Below are 18,266 nucleotides of genomic sequence, written 5' to 3' on the forward strand. Positions count from 1 at the left end.
GGGTCAACAATAAAACCAGACAGACAATGGCCCAGGGCTGTAGAAGAATTGTCTTTACTGTTAGATGGAAATGGGATACAGACTCAACTGTATGGACCTATATTGTTTGACTAAGTGACCACGTGGCTGTATCATTGTAACCTTCGCCCTCCCAACCCCTTTCCCCTTACCTACACTATTTGTTGCTCTCATTAACTATGCCTTGACTTAGCCTTATTTTTAGATTGCAAGCTCTGTAGGCTGGGAACAGCTCTGTCTTGGTGGTGGTTTCCTTGTTGTGGACACTCAAACTTAGCGATAGCTCTTTATTTCTGTTATAGACATTTTATTTTTACCTTTGGGAAAAAAATCATTTGTCCCACCTACCCTGTCCTCCATTTTCTCTCTAGAATCATCAGCCCTGCCAGAATGGCTGACATGGGGTGCTGCTGCTGCCTCTTTAAGCCCTCGTATAGTGTGGGAGGAATAAGGCAAACTAACAGCAGCTGGTAGTAGAAGTGGAGCAGAATAATGGGGCTTTTTATAAATGCAAATCCTATTTTAAATAATGAGCAGGAAGGGAGAACTGTGCTCAGATACCATGCCGCAATGATGGATGTATTACAAATACACACATGGGTGGGAAGCAGGTAGATCAATGAAAGAAAAGGAGAGGGAAAAGAAAATGAGAGTGTTTCGGTGTCCTCAGGTAATCACATGAAAACAAAACCCATCACTGTCATGGCCAAAACACAACAGTAGCACTGCTAGGCAGGCTGCAGCATTTGAGACCATTACAGCTGCATACTGGAGTATTTTAGAAAGGAGGGTGCCAGTTCTGTTAAGAGCTTTTGGCAATTGTTTTTGCTTCCCCAATCAGCAAAGTTAAGCCATGATCTGTTAAACGGTTTCTTTTTTTGAAGAGGCTACAAACCAGAACAAAACAACAACAATGCTTATTAGAATTTCTCAAAAAGGCTTTTGCAGTTCCAGTTAAAAGGTGACCTGCTAGGGAAATAAACAGGGTTAGTGCTCTTTCACTTAATTATATTGTAACAAGGCCTGCAAGGATTTTGCTTAGTTGCTAAATTTTCTTCCTGCTTATTTTACCGCACTGGATGTCTCAGAGCTGTGGTTACCCAGTCCTTGACTGAAAGGACACAGAGTTACCAAACCTTTAACCAGGATCTCTTTTCTCCCAAATATTTCTTGGATATTAGAATTAAGTGGATGTAATTTAAAAAAGCAAAAACCCACCACATTCTTAATAAATCAGGTTTCACCTATGTAATATCTCTGATATCATAATACTCCAGTTGTCCTGGAAGAATCGATGGACAAGTCCTTGATTTTTAATGTAAAAAGGGAAACATTTTTTCCACTTAATTCATATTTCATAAAGGAAAAGAGGACAAATCTAACTGTCTTCTCTCTTTGCACACCACATTTAAATGGAGCTCAAGACATTTACTGGTGACATGAGAACAAATGGATAATTGTCTGATAAGTAGTAAAAAAAAGAAGAAGAATTCCCATTTTGGTCTGTACTTAGACCTGTGCCATCTTCAGTCTGTTACAAATGATTGACAGACAGTTCTGCAGCCTCATTACAGCTATTGATAAAACAGGACCTGGATAGCAATGACCTGTGAACAGAGGCTGTTGCAAGTTAAATTCAACAGGTCATTGATCTTTCTGACAAGTGGCAAAGGAGACTGAATCTCAAGTGAAACATGCATTAAAAAAAACCACACACACACACACCCCAAACAATAGATGTACTATACATCTAGAATGAATGGGATTACCACAAAGCATGACAGCTGAAAGGGCCTGTATGTTAAAGAAACATTGTAAAACTCCCTGTGTAGCAATTTACTAACAAAAGCTCAGATACCGAAAGCACAAAAGAAAAGAAGCCTGAGGAAGTTGCAGAATTCAATATAAAAATGACATTAATGCAACTTAACTATGAGAGCTATACCCACAAACAAGCAAGATATTCAGCTTTTGTGTTCCCACAGGAACACACTTCTCTCTGATCTCATAGAGAAGGCAGTGACACTGTTGCAGGTCCTCCTGTTTTTGAAAAACAGGTCACCCTTGTTTCACTCTGTTCTCCTGTGTCAGGAAGCAGAGTCAAATTCTGCTCTCACTTAAACACGTAAGAATCTAGAGTCACTCCACTGAAATCACTGTGATTGCAAAATAGTCTGTCAGTCCTTAATAATGGAAAACAGCAGTGACTCCAGATTTCTATGTAACAGAATTCGACCCAGAGTCAGGGAGCCCATATGTGGATGAAATCTGGGAATAAACATGAGAAATGCTGTGGCACTGGGGACCAGAGACAGACAGTTCAGCCAAGTATCCATTATGGCACTCAGTTGCACTAGATCTGCCACACCACTGAGTAGTGCCTTTTTCCAAGTATAGTCCCATTGATTTCAATAGGGCTATTTGTGGACTGAGGTATTAGTTAACATGGGTGAGGAACCAGATTCTGACCCTTAGCGTGATGCTTCCATGGGGCACCCAGGGTTGTGAGGCACCTTACTACCATTAGCCCTTACTGTGAAAAAAAAACCTTGCTTGTGTGTGCCATGAGTCAGTTCCCCAACTCCAATGCTCACAGGCCGCACAAATACTCCCTCTGTGAGCCTATGCAGGTCCTGCTATCCCTCTGCAGGTTAGCAATAGGCATGCTCCAACCTCCAAGCCCTCCGAGATTCCCCCTGGAATGACCAGCCCCTGGTCCACTAGTTGCTCCCAAAGAAGCAATGTACACCAGTTTACCAGATTCTCTTTCGGTCACTGCTCCATTTAACACGCAGCACTTAGATTTTTATAGTGAAAACAAGTAAAGTTTATTTAACAAGAGGGTAGAGATTCAAAATGATAGAAAGGAGAAATATTGGAAATAATTAGTTGTCAAACAAAATCCTAGCATGCATTCTACAGCCTAGACTTAATCAAGATACTTCCCTAATAAAATTTAGCTTTGCAGAGTTTTTCAGCCAGATTGGCTGTGACCCTCTTTTCATAAGGCAGAACATGCTAGCAATTCCTCTCCTTGATGAAGGATACTGTCTCTCTCCTTGCAACCCCAAATATATCCAAACGATCCTTTGATCTTTATTCATAAAACAGACACTCTCCTGCTGTGTGTTCCTTTCTGGAGATTTCAGTGTCTTGATTAGTTGGTGGCTCTATGCTGCAAATAGACTTCTAATGTGAGGCACACAATACACACCTGACCAGATGGAGAGAGAGGTGTCTCCTACCCCCTGCCTGAACAGAATCCGTCCAGGGCCTGTCACCTCCTGGGGCTCTGCTTTTAAACTTCAAGACCATAATGTCCAGTATATAGATACAGTTTCTTAAATGTCATCAGTACATACATTGCACAATGACTATGATGACTAGTAAGTTCCTGACTCTTGGTAGAGACTTTACAGGTCACCCTTTGGTGAATTATTATGCATATACCAGCCTCAAGGGATCCCTGTAAACCCCTAGGAGCCCCTATTGGCACCAACTGGTAGATGGCAGATGCTGTCTGGGTCACAGACAGCAAACAGGAAGCAACACAGCAGGTATTTGATGTCACACACCTAGGTGTAGGTGGTGCGACCTAGAGGTCAGAGCAGGAATCTGGCCTAGCAGTCAGTGCAAAATGAGAGGACAGGACTGGAGGCGTGGCGAGGACAGCTGGAGTTCAGAAGTAGGCAGGAACTAGGCTGGCATTGAGCAGGCAATGGGGGAGCAAGAGCTTGACAGGAGGCAGATTGGCACAGCTGCAGGCATGGAACATTGAGCACCCACAGCGCTGCTGTTGCGACAGGTCTTAAATGGTGATCTCTTGGCTCTTCTGACCAATCACTTAGTGAGCTCATTGGGTTACTAAGCAACCAAGCCCAGAGGCAGTTGAGTTCCTGACATTTGGCACATCATACCGTTGAGTTCATCCCTCTGATCCCAAATGTCAGACCATTGGGAAGCATCATGAATCACTGCACATCACCCTTCAACAGCAAATAAAAACAAAAGGCAATTGAGATAACTTCAAAACAGCTCAGTTTGGATCAAGTTCTGGGTGAAGATTCAGGTGGATTCTTTTATCATCCAGATTGGTTCACCCATGCCTCTATCAGATCACAGTTCAATACTGTGCACAAATTGGGATAAAATATTAATTTCCAATCCTGAACACACAAAAGACATCTAAGCACTGCCATGTTCCTGCTGCCTTTGTATTAACTACTGCACTGGGTATTGGTTTGGCTTGTTGGCTAAAGAATTCCAAAAAGAAAATTACTGTTTAAGTAAATCAGCACTTTCTAAATATAAACATTTTAACTCCCTCTCCCCTCAAGTATTTGTTATTAATTGCAGATCAATCCCATATTTGCAGCGTCTATTTGACAAGTCTGTGAACTCTTTCCTGCACTCAAAGTTTTTCTCCACTGCCCAAGCAGACCCCACTGGAAATCTGCTCCATTCCTCATGCACAACTCCATGTTGGGTTGTCTCAGCTCATTTGATACAGGGGAAGGAGGGATTAGTGCTGCCAACACCGTAGCAGGAGCATTTGTCAGGAGACTAGACCAATATGATGTCGGGGGTAGAATGGACTGTAACGAGAGCTACCTACCCCTTTGTCTCCCTGCTGTGCTAGCAGCTCAGGTTCAATGCCTAGTCTCAGCCTACTCTAGTGGAGGAAGGAAGTGCTATAGAAGAAACTCACTCAGCACCTGTAATTAGAAAGCACTTTACAAATTCCTCTAGCTAACCATTTCAGTGCCAGACTAGGTACACTGAGCAAAAGTAACAAGAATACCTAGATCTTATATAGCACTTTTCAAACAAATCTAGACATGTTTATATTATATATATATATATATAAAAATAAAAGCCTCATCCTCATTTTATAGGTGGGGATATTGAGGCACATGGAAGTAAAGTGACTTGCCCAAGGTCATCCAGCTACCCAGTGGCAGAGCTAGGAATAGACGCCAAGTCTCGAGTCCTAGTCCAGTAGTCCATCTACTCTGGCCAACCCCTGAAACTGGATTAGTACCTCTTCAAAAGGTACCTTTGACCACCGTACAGAAGCTGCATCAAGCAGCAGCAAAGGAGTTGTGGAAAGGTGTCAATGGGCTGCAAAGCAAATTCTGCCTGTTTCTACCAGAAGAAAGGAGGAGGTCTCAAAAGTGATGGGGTTAAAGCTGAGAAAATTGGGTTGATGTTGAAGACCCTGTCAAAGATCCAGATTATCCTGGATCAGCCACATAGTCCTGGGACAAATAGAGTTGCTCAGGAGCTACTCTAGTTTATGCCACTAGAGTAAGGTTCCTCAGGGACATTTCTCCAGTGGAGAATCTGTATGGTAAAGCTCCTACTCCACTGTGCCCTCTTTCCCCCCAACCCCCGCCTTGTTCTGTCCACACACCACCCCCAGGACACCCCAACATGCCCCCTTCCTCCCTTTGTGCCAGGAGCCTGAGGGGTGGCTGTCACAGAAGTTCAAAGAACTGCCTCCAGAGAAGCTCTGTTCAGGCAGACTGCTCCACTGCACAAAAGGGGATTCGCCACTGGCCATCTCCAGCCATTGTAAGATCACTGCTGAGTGATCTTAGCAGATTGGAGAATCCTGCTCTGTTTCTTCTGGGGGGGTTTCTGTACACAACACAGTTTTTAAACTGCCACTAACCCTTTTGATGATTATGACTGCATATTACTGGTTGAGCAAAGAAGACAGCCCCTGCCCTGAAGAATTTACACTCTGAAGGAAAGACTAGCCTAGGGACAATAGGAGGCACTGGGAAATCCCGAGGGAAAGAATAAGTCTGTTGAAACTGCATGTCACTGCCAACAGAGCAGCACAGTGGTGGTCATATGTACTCCCTGCTTACCTGGATCTGTGGCCAGGCATACGGTGTGAAGCTTTACAGAGAAATCTTAACATGATGTTATTCTCAGCCTTTTTTCAGTCTGGGAATATGGATTCAGCTTTTCCCAGCTGGTCCTCCTCAGGTGCTCCCTAAAACACTGTGTGCTGGTTCCCACGGTGATTTAAAGGAGTCAGTTCCAGCAGCAGTGGTTGCAGGAATCAGTGTAATGTCTTGGGGGACACTTATGGCCCCTGAGTGGGTGCAACAAACTAGGGCACAATCTAGACTAGTGGGGGGCTGTGTCACCTCTACCCTGTAACCTGAGGTGCCCTTTATACTGCTTTGCTGCTGTAGCCTCCAACCTTGACTGCTCACCAAATATCCTCCAACACGTCAGCGCTTGTCTACACTTACTGAGGGTTCGAGGTGCGGTGACCAATGGATCGGCAGTCGATTTAGTGGGTCTCCTAGACAGTACAAAATATATTAAGTCTGTAAGTCCTTTAAAATAATGAGCGGGCATATGATTCCTTTAATGAGAGTACCCAGACACTTCAACTTAGACATATTGGATTAGATAAAACAGCAAAACAAATTAACTGTAAAGAGATTTTAAACGCGTATAAGTAATGAGGCATAAATGTCAGAAATGGTTACAAGATAAAATGCTTATAGTATCTACCTAGAAAATTCACCACATGCTCTAGCAGATTACTGAACAAGCTTTCAGGTCAGGACTACCCCCCAACCCCAGTCCAATAGCTGTTTAGTTTTATATTCTCAGGTTCGGTGAATGCAATGGGCAGGGGGGGAAAGAGGGGTGCCTTGGGGTGTTTGTCCCTCCTTTTTATAGTTTCAATCCCCCTCTTGAAAAACATTTCCAGCTGAGACCCAGAAGACAAAGTCTATGTGGAAGGATAGTCCCTGATGTTTCTCCCGCCCCCCCCCCCCATCTCTTTGAACTTCCTTTTGTCTTCCCTTCCTGCTTGATGAGTGTTTACTGCTTAAATTCAGATTAAGGCAAGTATACATTCTTTCCTTTGCTTAGGACAGACCTGGCTTCTGCCTGGGCAGAACTGTGTGGTTTGGAACATGTGTTAACAGCACACAGTGGAATCTTAACTTCACATACAATGTTGCCACATTCATTTTACTAAGACAATACTGACCAGTAAATTTCTGTGTTCATAGATTCATAGATTCATAGATATTTAGGTCAGAAGGGACCATTATGATCATCTAGTCTGACCTCCTGCACAACGCAGGCCACAGAATTTCACCCACCACTCCCACAAAAAAACCTCACACCTATATCTGTGCTATTGAAGTCCTCAAATTGTAGTTCAAAGACCTCAAGGAGCAGAGAATCCTCCAGCAAGTGATCCGTGCCCCATGCTACAGAGGAAGGCGAAAAACCTCCAGGGCCTTCCAATCTGCCCTGGAGGAAAATTCCTTCCCGACCCCAAATATGGCGATCAGCTAAACCCTGAGCATATGGGCAAGATTCATCAGCCAGATACTACAGAAAATTCTTTCCCGGGTAACTTGGATCTTACCCCATCTAAAACCCATCACAGGCCATTGGGCCTATTTACCATGATATTTAATTACCAAAGCCATGTTATCCCATCATACCATCTCCTCCATAAACTTATCAAGTTTAATCTTAAAGCAAGATAGATCTTTTGCCCCCACTACTTCCCTCGGAAGGCTATTCCAAAACTTCACTCCTCTGATGGTTAGAAACCTTCGTCTAATTTCTAATCTAAATTTCCTAGTGGCCAGTTTATATCCATTTGTTCTTGTGTCCACATTGGTACTGAGTTTAAATAATTCCTCTCCCTCTCTGGTATTTATCCCTCTGATATATTTATAGAGAGCAATCATATCTCCCCTCAACCTTCTTTTAGTTAGGCTAAACAAGCCAAGCTCCCTGAGTCTCCTTTCATAAGACAAGTTTTCCATTCCTCGGATCATCCTAGTAGCCCTTCTCTGTACCTGTTCCAGTTTGAATTCATCCTTCTTAAACATGGGAGTGTTTTCAAAGGATACCTTACAAGGCATTCTTTGTAAGAAGATTACTACAACAGTGTGTAGGATGTGAATACAGGGATATATTCTGTCAGTGTGGACCTGGTTACAAATGATTGAGCAAATCTACTTAATGAGGATGAGAGACAGGGAATTGAGCAAGCTTAGCCATCCCAGACATCTGCTAGCAACTGCCCTGTGGGGCACAGCTCACAGGTTGGAAACCACTGAAATACATAAAGCATTTTCAAATATATAGTAATAACTATTCATGAAATCCTTAATCCAGATCTCAGATGGGGAAAACACAGGTTTTCATGAAGGTTCATATAATGAGCATGGCTGAAGGGTATTGAGAAATAGAACCTGAGCTGGCTGAGTGATGCCCCATCGCTCTCCAATGTGTTTCAGCAATCCCACTGGTTAATGACAGAATCAGTTATTCAAAGAGAAGCCACTAGAGAGGATGTGCCAATGTTTTAAAACCGTGTTTTCAAGTTGCTTTGCTGACGAGATAAACACCTATTGGAGAAAATCTACTAGGGCAGGACTCCAACCCCTCGTCATCCTCCCTAGCAGAGCTGCTCCTCTCAAAGCACTGAGACACCCATGAATACGATTTTCCCCTCACTTGAAAATCAAATATTAATTAGATCACAAGACTATTTTTCAAAGGCAGCAGAAGGTGCCCAGATGCCCTTTATCTTGTGAGAATAGTGTTCAAAGTAGTGTTTTGTTGCATTTAGATGCAAGAGTCATAAATATACTGTGTTCATTGTGTATTTAAAGACCTGTGAGGGGAAATGAAGAGAAACATTTGAAGAGATGGTCAGTCTGTGATGCCTGGCTGCCTCTTCACAGCTGACTGGGCACATGACAGTGGAGTGAACTAACAGATGAGAGCACTAGAGATTAATTGTTTCTAATGAGCAGCACTACAGCCTTTAACAAAAAAAAAGAAGAAGAGGTAGACTCTAGGATTGTCTCTGAAATGACAAATACTTCAACCCTTTTGGGTTTGGTTCCCTTCACTAAAAGTCCAATGGACCAGAAAGGCGCACGCGCGCACACACACACACGGACTGAGAACATTTCTACTGCAATTGATTGTCTAAAACTGGGCCCCGGATTCTTAAAAAAAAAAGAAAAGAAAAAGGAATCATTCAAACTAAAGTCAACAAAGCTATATAAGCAAAGAAACAGTGGCCTCATTGTGAGATCCAAGGCCCAGCAGAGATTTGGTTAAAAACTACACTTTTCATGACGGCTGTTTTTTCTTCGCATGTAACCTCCCTGTACACTTGTCCTGCATTACTGCAACTACTCACTAGACCAAGTACTGTTTTCCTAGCATCATAAATCAAGGGTAACTTCATTGAAGTCAAGAGATTTATTCTAGATTTATACCAAGGTAAGTGAAAGCAGAAATTGTACCTCCTCCATCGGGAGGACAGGACCTTCTCTCTCCTTCTTCCCCCCCAGTTATTATTATATCCACATGTTGACTTCAGGGAGGTTGCATGAAGCAGAAGTCAGGGCAGATTTGGCTCAGAGGTTCTGCAAGGCTGCCCGTTAGGGGAGGCCAGGGGAACCCTCAGGGGGGTTGGAGTTGAGGAAGAGGCTCCTGTTTTTAATTCCCCAGTTCATCCAGCCCAAGTGTCAGTCCCTGCTTGTTTAAGGCGTGAGGCACCAAGTACAGGATTGAACCCAAAGGTGTCACACTTGGAAACGCAGAGCAAACTGGTCTTTGTGCTTTCTTTAAAATCCAGCTTCTTGTCCTGAGGGCTGTGTTCTTCACAGTTCTTTACATACTTGCTATCCAAGACCTATGACAAGGGTATTGGTCTGCCTCCTTGGGCCTAATGCATAAATGAATGCTTATTCCAACACCAACCTTCTGTTCTAAGATTTGCTGAAATAAACCTCCCAGTGAGAGTGGGGGTGACACTGCTTACTGCCATCCTTGTCCCTCCTCCCCAGGCCTAAAGGAGAAAGCATAACAGGCATAACATTGAGGTTTTGTTCTACCTGCAGCATCAAGTCCTAGTCCTGGGGGGTTTTGTTCAACCAGGGCTCAGGCACCTTGAGGAGATGGGACTCAGCCACCCATGACCAGCAGCATAAAGCAATTGCACAATTTAAATGGCAAAGCTTTCAGCTGCTTTTAGCAAACAAATAATATTCTTACCCCTCACACACTGAGCCAGATTCTCTGGTTGCTTAAGGTCACTTAAGCTAGCCCCTGTGGAGAATTTCCCCTGTGTACAAAAGACATTTACCAAAATTCAAGCTAGTGGAAGCTGCATGGCCAATTCCTGTGCTAGCCACCCTTGCTATCCCCAGTGTAAGGGGCGGGAGGGTGCATGGGGGCCATTCTGTGCGACACAGCATGGAAGAGTAGAGCTCCACTACTTCTGAGCTGCTAGTGAGTTAGAATTGCTTCTGTGCAATCAGCTCCTTCTGGCACCAGGGACTGTGGCTCATATCCAGTCTGTGTGATCTCCACTCAAGGCAAGGGTGGGGAGAATTCAGCCCACTGACTTCAGGGGACATTAATTAGAGCATCAAAGCACTTACAAGTAAGAGAGGCCACCCTTCTTTCACTTGGATACATGAAAAAAATTAAGTCCTTGCACTGTAATGTCAGTCAAGACATCTTCCTCTCTGACCCACGACAGAAAGCTTTGAAGGCACACTGTTATAAGCCCTTGTGGCAGAGCATTTCTGAAGCCCTGTGATTTAACAATCTGCTCCAGAAATCCTTCCTTAAGAAGTCTGCTCTGGACAACAGAGCTGGGATTGTTATTGTGTCTCCATGAAGACACTGCAGGACATCTCTCTGCTGATAATGGACCTGATCCTGTGGCCCTTATTTATGTAAGACCACTGAATTCATTCATTTTGTTTATGTTATCAAGATATAGCCTGTATCTGGACAGCATATCTGTCTTATCCAGTGCCAAGCATTATTAGTAGTATTTGTAAGTTGCTGACAATAATAATTAATATTCCAGGAGCAAAGTTATTAGCGGTCACCATCCAGAAATCAACAGTTGCCAACAGATACCACTTAGATCAGAACATAACTGTGGTGACTAAGTACAGTGACACTTACAAGAGAATTCTTATGAGGGAAACTCACCTTAAATTTTCTAAAATAGTCTGGGTCAAAAATGCAGCCTGCCCAAGCAAAATTTCCAGCTCTATTACAGACATTTTACCTATATAGCATCAGGGAAGACATGAGACATCAGCTAAGGAAAGTTTGAATTTGTCTGTGCTCAGAGACCAAGGTCTATAGAACATCAATTATTATGATTTAGCTCAGGGGTGACCAACCTGTGGCTCTGGAGCCGCACGCGGCCCTTCAGAAGATAATATATGGCTCCTGCTAGGAACTGACTCTGGGGGAAAATGGTGGGTGCTCAGCATCCATTGGCAGCCCTATTAGCCCCCCTTCCCTCCCCCAGCGACTCCCACCCGCGAGCAGCCCCCACAATCAGCGCCTCCTCCTCCCTCCCCCGTGTATCCCACCAACCGCAATCAGCTGTTTCGCGGCATTGAGGAGGCTCTGGGAGGAGGAGGAGGAGCGAGGATGCAGTGCGTAGCCTCACCCCTCCCTCCCCCGGTGCCTCCTCCTCCCTTGATCAGCTGTTTTGCGACATGCAAGAGGCTCAGGGGAGGGGGGAGGAGCGAGGACATAGCTCACTTGGGGGAGGGGGTGGGAAGAGGCAAGGTGGGGATTTGGGGAAAGGGGTTGAGTCGGGGGCAGGGCCTGGAACAGAGCCAGGGGTCCAGCACCAGTATCTCCTTGAATAAAGCACATGGTGACTAGCTGGGTGTGGAAATTTTTAATCAAAAATTTTCTTACACCATCTAACAATGGAAGGCAAGTCCAAACAGAAAAGAAAATACACAGACGAAAATCGAGGCTTCCAACAGGAGTGGGAGAATAAGTACTTTTTCACTGAACATAATGGTAAGGCCATGTGTCTTCTTTGCCAGACATGTATCTCTCAGTTCATATCTTCAAACTTGCAGCGTCATTTCGCTTCTAGCCATGCACCTATGGATCAAGAATTCTCACAAGGTTCTGAACTCTGCCCTTTATATCTGTTTGTTAGTTCCAAGTTTTCAGTTTTAGAGGCCCAGTTCTTCACCAGATTTGCCAAATGATTGGAGACTATAATGTTAGCCTCCTATTATGTGGCCTGGCACGTAGCCCGGGCGAAAAAGCCCTACTTTGAAGGCTAGCTTATAAAAACGTGCCTCACTGATGTGATTTCAATCCTGTCACCAGAGAACGAGAATCTACAGAAGAAAATTTCTGGCCTACAGCTTTCACGCCACACAACAGAATGCAGAATCTCTGACCTGAACAGTGCAACTGTTGCAATTGAATTGCAACTGCACTCGCAACTTCAGCAGTGTGAGTATTTGAGCATCACTTTGGATGAGTCATGCCAGGCACAGGATAAACCTTATTATCGGTATTTGTCTGCACTGTGTTTGACGACTGTGTTGTAAGGGAAGAACTCCTCCATATTGTGTCACTGAAGGACAGAACTCCTGGACGAGATCTAAAGGAGGCGTTGATGTTGATAGTTGCAAAAAGCCACTTGCCTTTACAGAAGCTCACTGCCATTGCAATGGCTCTGTCCATGTGGGGATCTGCAAACGGATTAGTAGGGCTTTGTAAGTCTGACGAGAGCTTTCCTGAATTTTGGACATTTTACTGTATTATTCATCGGGAGCAACTGGTAACTAAAAATCTCAAATCTGATCACATCATGAAACTTGTCTTGCATATTGTGAAATTCATTCTCTCAACTGCATTCACAGACAATTTCAAAATCTAATTGAAGACGACTCCTCCGCTGATTTGTCATTTCACTGCGCAGTTCAATGGCTCTTGAGAGGTAAAGTTACTTCCTATTTTTTCAAGCTCCTGGAACCAGTAAAATTGTTTATGTAGGAGAATTGTAGAATACACCCGAGCTTACAGATCCTGGGTGGGTTCTAGACTTGGCATTTCTTGCAGACATGCTGCTGCATTTGAATAAACTAAACGTGTAGTTACAAGGACAATTCTGGTTGCTGTCTGATCTAGTGCAAAGCATATTTGTGTTCATGAACAAACTGCAGTTGTTTCACAGACAAATGCTAGAGGGAGAGCTGACACTTTCCCTCAATGTCACAACTTCCAGCCAGATCAAAAGAAGATGCAGCAGAACCCCTAAAACGGAGCACAACTAGGTATGTGAGCATGATTAAAAATCTCAAGGACAGTTTTGAGGAAAGATTCCAAGTTTTGCAGCAGAAAAGACCTCAAATCAGATTTCTGATTGACCCTTTTAATGCTGAAGCCGATTGTCTGAAGCCCCCTTTAGTCACTGATGGAGAAACATCCCAGATGGAAATAATAGAAGTTTTGGAAGATGACAGATTGAAATTTGTTCAGAAGGCAGAGGGGACCCTTACTTTCTGGAAATCCGTACCAAAGGATAAATACCTCAACATCAGAGGTGCAGCCCTAAAATTAATCTCAATGTTTGCCTCGACCTATCTTTGTGAGTCTGTTTTTCTCAACACTCAAACATGTGAAATCCAAGCACCGATCTATTTTGATAGACAGCCACTTAAGAGAACTGCTGTGTGTGAGCACAACTGAACACAAACCAAACTTCAAGGCTATTGTTGAAAGCAAAGATTGCCAGAAGTCCCACTAAGTACAAAATTAAGTTATTATCGTTAACTATACATTATAAATATATAATAATAATGTATATATAAACACATATACATATATAATCATTACATACTACTGTGGCTCTTTGGCAATGTACATTGGTAAATTCTGGCTCTCTCTCAGCTGGCCACCCCTGATTTAGCTCTTCCCCAACACCCTCCATTGGTCACAGCAAACACTGGAGTAAGACTGTAGGGTGGGTCTGGGGAAAACTGAAGGGCAACATCTGAATCTGCCTGCACAAGGTCCTATAGAAATCAGTGTCAAAGTTTCCTGACTGCCAACCCTAAGGGGTAATTACTAGACTACAATTCCTTCTTTACCTGACATCAGAGAAGCAGTAGGTGAATTATCCATATTTTTATATATTTTGTGTGTGAAATATGTATAAACACCACAAAATATAATTTCCACATCTTTTAATCATCTTCATATATAGATGTAGAAATAATATTTTGATCTGATAAGTTAAAATCCAGAAGCAACACAATTCCTACATTGCATAATTAAAATATATTTCAAAATGGTTCTTTACTTGAAATGTATAAAAGTTAATCTTTTAAAATATAAACTTCTTTTTCCAGTGCAAAAACCAACTAGTTGCTGAATAAATAGGTTTACTGGTTGATACTATTTTGTACGACAAACACCTGCTCTGAAGTGACCTCAGCTTGCCCTTATTTTGGTGGGGAGGTATAAGAGAGTATTTCTTACCTTAAAAGTCTTCTAAAACATATTATTATCATTTTAAAGTAAAAATATGGATAAGTCTTACATTCAGTAACAGCTGTATAGTGTGTAGGGTAACACCCATTGTTTCATGTTCTCTATGTATATAAATCTCCCCACTGTATTTTCCACTGCATGCATCCGATGAAGTGAGCTGTAGCTCACGAAAGCTTATGCTCAAATAAATTTGTTAGTCTCTAAGGTGCCACAAGTCCTCCTTTTCTTTTTGCGAATACAGACTAACACGGCTGCTACTCTAAAAGCTGTATAGGTGCGATTCATCATTCCAAGCATTATTAATAATGGAATGTGTCTTTAAGAAACTGCAGGCTGATCTATGGACAGCAATAATGTCCTCTTACAGTAAAGGAAAAGTCTCTCATTAGCAAACCGCCTGAGTGCTACTATTAAGGCACTAGTACAGCTGGCATAGATTCTGAGAATATAATTATTCATTGCCATGGTTACTGATGTTAGAAATATTATTCTCTGCAATCAATGTAAACAAAGATCCTTTCAAGACAGTATAAAAATTGGAGCACTTTAAACAATTAATGGAAATTATAAATTGTGCAGAAGTTGAATTCACACGCTGTATGCAATTTGGCTTTCCAGCTCTGAAGGGGAATGGGTGCTCCACTACACCAAGGCTCTGATCGTAACTCCATTGAAATTAATTGCAAACCTCACAATTAGTGTCAGTGGTGTGAGCCCAATTCACCAGAACTAAAGAGAACAAACATGTTTAAGTAGCATGAGTGCCCTAAGAACCAACATCACCCTTTATGTGGTCAATAGAAAGAACTTTTTAAAAAAAAAAAATCTCACATGAAGCTTTGCTACTATCTTGAGATAACAAGGTGAAATGATCAAAACCTGTTTTTCAAGTATGATTGTTGACAACGTGTTACAGGGTCCACTCACTGTTAGGGACACCTCTTCCCAGCTGCTTTTAGGATTAGCTTCTTCCCGGTGCTGTCCTCTCTTTTGGTAATCTCTCCACCCATTATCCTCTCTGACCAGGAGTTGCAGCCAGGTCACTCCCCTTCTACAGTATCAAAGTCTTTTGGGGCAAACTGTCCCAGGTAGTCTGCTCTCCACTACTTGGCTTGTGCTACTTCCCCAGGGCCTAGTAGGGGAACCCAGGTGCACCCTCTACTCCAGGTTCCTGTTCAGGGACCCTTTAATCAACAGCCAAGGTCTGTTCCATCCTGGACCTTACTGTCTTTTCCCCAAAAACCTTTCTTACTTTTCTAGCTACCCCCCCGCCCTCCTCTCTGGATTTGCCAGCCTAGACTCCCTCCTCCTAGGGAATGGGTGCAGACTACTTCCCTCCATAGCCTAGCTACACTCAGCTCCTGGGCTTTGTACAGGCCCCTCCTGTGCAACTGAGCCTCATCTCTAATTAATCCCTGCTCCCTGGCTCCTCCTCCAGGTGCACCCTGGGCAGCTAATCAGCCTACTAGACACCTTAACCCCTTCAGGCCTTGCAAGGGGCGGACACCCTGTCACACAAGGCTTCCCTGACAAAGAATGTTTAGGGATAAGTTATATAGGTTCAGAAAGCCTAATCCGTCAGTCCTTAACCATAAGGATCCATGGGACTAGAACCCAAGTCTGCAGAGCCTGAGACAGCTCACATTCCATGTCACCCCTAGGCATAGGTCAACACAGCATTTAAACACTCACAGCTGGTCCAGGTCAGCAGATTCAGGCTCACAAGGCTTGGACTGTGGGGCTGTAAAATTGCTGTGTAGACATTTGGACTTGGGCTGAAGCCTGAGCTCTGGGACCCTGTGAGGGGTCAAGCTAGCATGCTAAAAATAGAAGTGTCACAAGTGGCTAGCAGGCCCCAGTACATAACTAAGATCTTGGATGGTATATCATACTTGGGGAAGCCAGCCCTCGTACCACCACTACACTTCTATTTTTAGCATGTTAGCTCAATCAGAGCTAAAACAGGTATGTCTCCTTGAGCTGGAAATTACACTTTCTAGTTCTAATGTAGATATACCCTTAGAGTTTATATGTAGGGCAGAGCTAATTCACGAAGGGAAGCACAAGGGCCATGTGAATCTTTGGTGTAACACCATTGGAGATACACAAACAGATCCCCAAAACAGTAACTTCAGCTGAATTCACAAAAGTTTGTTTCCTACAGGAGCTAATATACAGGGAACATAAATCCCTCTCAACTACAAGGGGACAAACAAAGTTCTGGCCCTTTAAAATGTCTGATAAATAAATCAAACTGAGGGACAACCAAAATTAGCAGAGCAAGAAGTTCCACATGATTTGAAAATAAATTTGTTATACATTAGGTTTCCCATTACGTTAATTTCATAACTCAGTGCTCCTTCTGCCTGCAAGTTTCAAGTAACAGGAAGTAGGGGAGAATACCAAATGTGCGTGCGAAAGCTGTGGCCCCAGAGAGAAAGAGAGCACTCAGTGGAGGAAAGTTCAGATGTGTTCAGGATGATCTCCAATCTGTACTTGTCTGAAAGCCTGGAGATCCCTTCTGTATTCAGACTCACAAACCTAGAAATGAAGTGTTGGATCTTCCAGTTTTAAACTACAATAAAACTATTCAGCCATCAATACTGAAAACAGCCTCAAACATCTTATTAGTCACTGCTGAAATTTTGCTAAATGATAGCTCTCAAAAAGCATTCACAGGCCAGGTCCTGCATCCCTTACTTTTGACTGTAGACCCCTAGGGTGAAGCTCACACTGGCGCAGAGGATCAGTGCAAGACCCTCTGAACCAGCGAAGCCATACATGGGAACTGCATGGGGAATCTACTGGCTGAGTGGCCACATAGGCCACGCACCACCCGCCCCTCCACCGTGGAAAAAGTTTCCATGCTGATTTTGCACAGGCTATAGTTATAAGCTACAGTCATGGCTGGGAGTGGGTCAGGGTGGGCCAAAAAGGACATCACAAATCTGATGAGCCCTGTAACCTAGGCAACTGGTACAGAGGGGCTCTGGCTTCTATTTCAGTTCATAGGCTGTGTAGCAACAGCTGGGGCCAGCATAGCAACCAGGACTGGTTCTAGGCACCAGCAAGGCAAGCACGTGCTTGGGGTGGCACATTTTCAGGGGCGGCACATTCATAGGCTCCGACTTTACCTGGCACTGGTGGGTGCTCGCACACACACACCCCGCCCTGGCCCCACCCCAACTCCACCCCTTCCCCACCCCTATTCCAACTCCTTCCCCAGAGGTGAAAGTAAGCTGGTACGCCGTACCGGGACCGGCTTTCCTAGACAGCAATTTAAAGCCCCTCACAGATCTTGGGAGACAGACCAGTCCTCGCTTACAGAGAGCCCCCCAACCTGAATCAAATACTCTCCAGCAACCACACACCACACAACAAAAACACTAACGCAGGAACCTATCCTTGCAACAAAGCCTGTTGCCTACTGTGTCCACATATTTATTCAAGTGACACCATCATAGGACCTAATCGCATTAGCCACGCCATCAGAGGCTTGTTCACCTGCACATCTACCAATGTGATAGATGCCATCATGTGCCAGCGATGCCCCTCTGCCATGTACATTGGCCAAACTGGACAGTCTCTATGCAAAAGAATAAATGGACACAAATCTGACATCAGGAATCATAACATTCAAAAACCGGTAGGAGAACACTTCAACCTCTCTGGCCACTCAGTAAAAGACTTAAGGGTGGCAATTTTGCAACAGAAAAGCTTCAAAAACAGACTCCAACGAGAAACTGCTGATCTTGAATTAACATGCAAATGAGATACTATTAACTTGGGTTTGAATAGAGGCTGGATCATTACACATATTGAATCTATTTCCCCATGTTAAGTATTCTCCCACCTTCTTGTCAACTGTCTAAATGGGCCATCTTGAT

General features: G+C 43.6%; 1 long non-coding RNA gene across 1 annotated transcript; it reads right to left on the reverse strand.

The window, feature by feature from the left end:
* Nucleotides 1-2,838: 2,838 nt before the first annotated feature.
* On the reverse strand, nucleotides 2,839-15,679 carry LOC122462012. Its single transcript, XR_006284332.1, has 3 exons — nucleotides 15,307-15,679; nucleotides 6,288-6,340; nucleotides 2,839-4,004 (listed from the first exon to the last, which is right to left on the reverse strand). It is a non-coding gene; the product is annotated as an uncharacterized LOC122462012 (long non-coding RNA).
* Between the last annotated feature and the right edge of the window lie 2,587 nt (nucleotides 15,680-18,266).

Source organism: Chelonia mydas, chromosome 1, assembly GCF_015237465.2.
Source record: "Chelonia mydas isolate rCheMyd1 chromosome 1, rCheMyd1.pri.v2, whole genome shotgun sequence".
Lineage (NCBI taxonomy): Eukaryota > Metazoa > Chordata > Testudines > Cheloniidae > Chelonia > Chelonia mydas.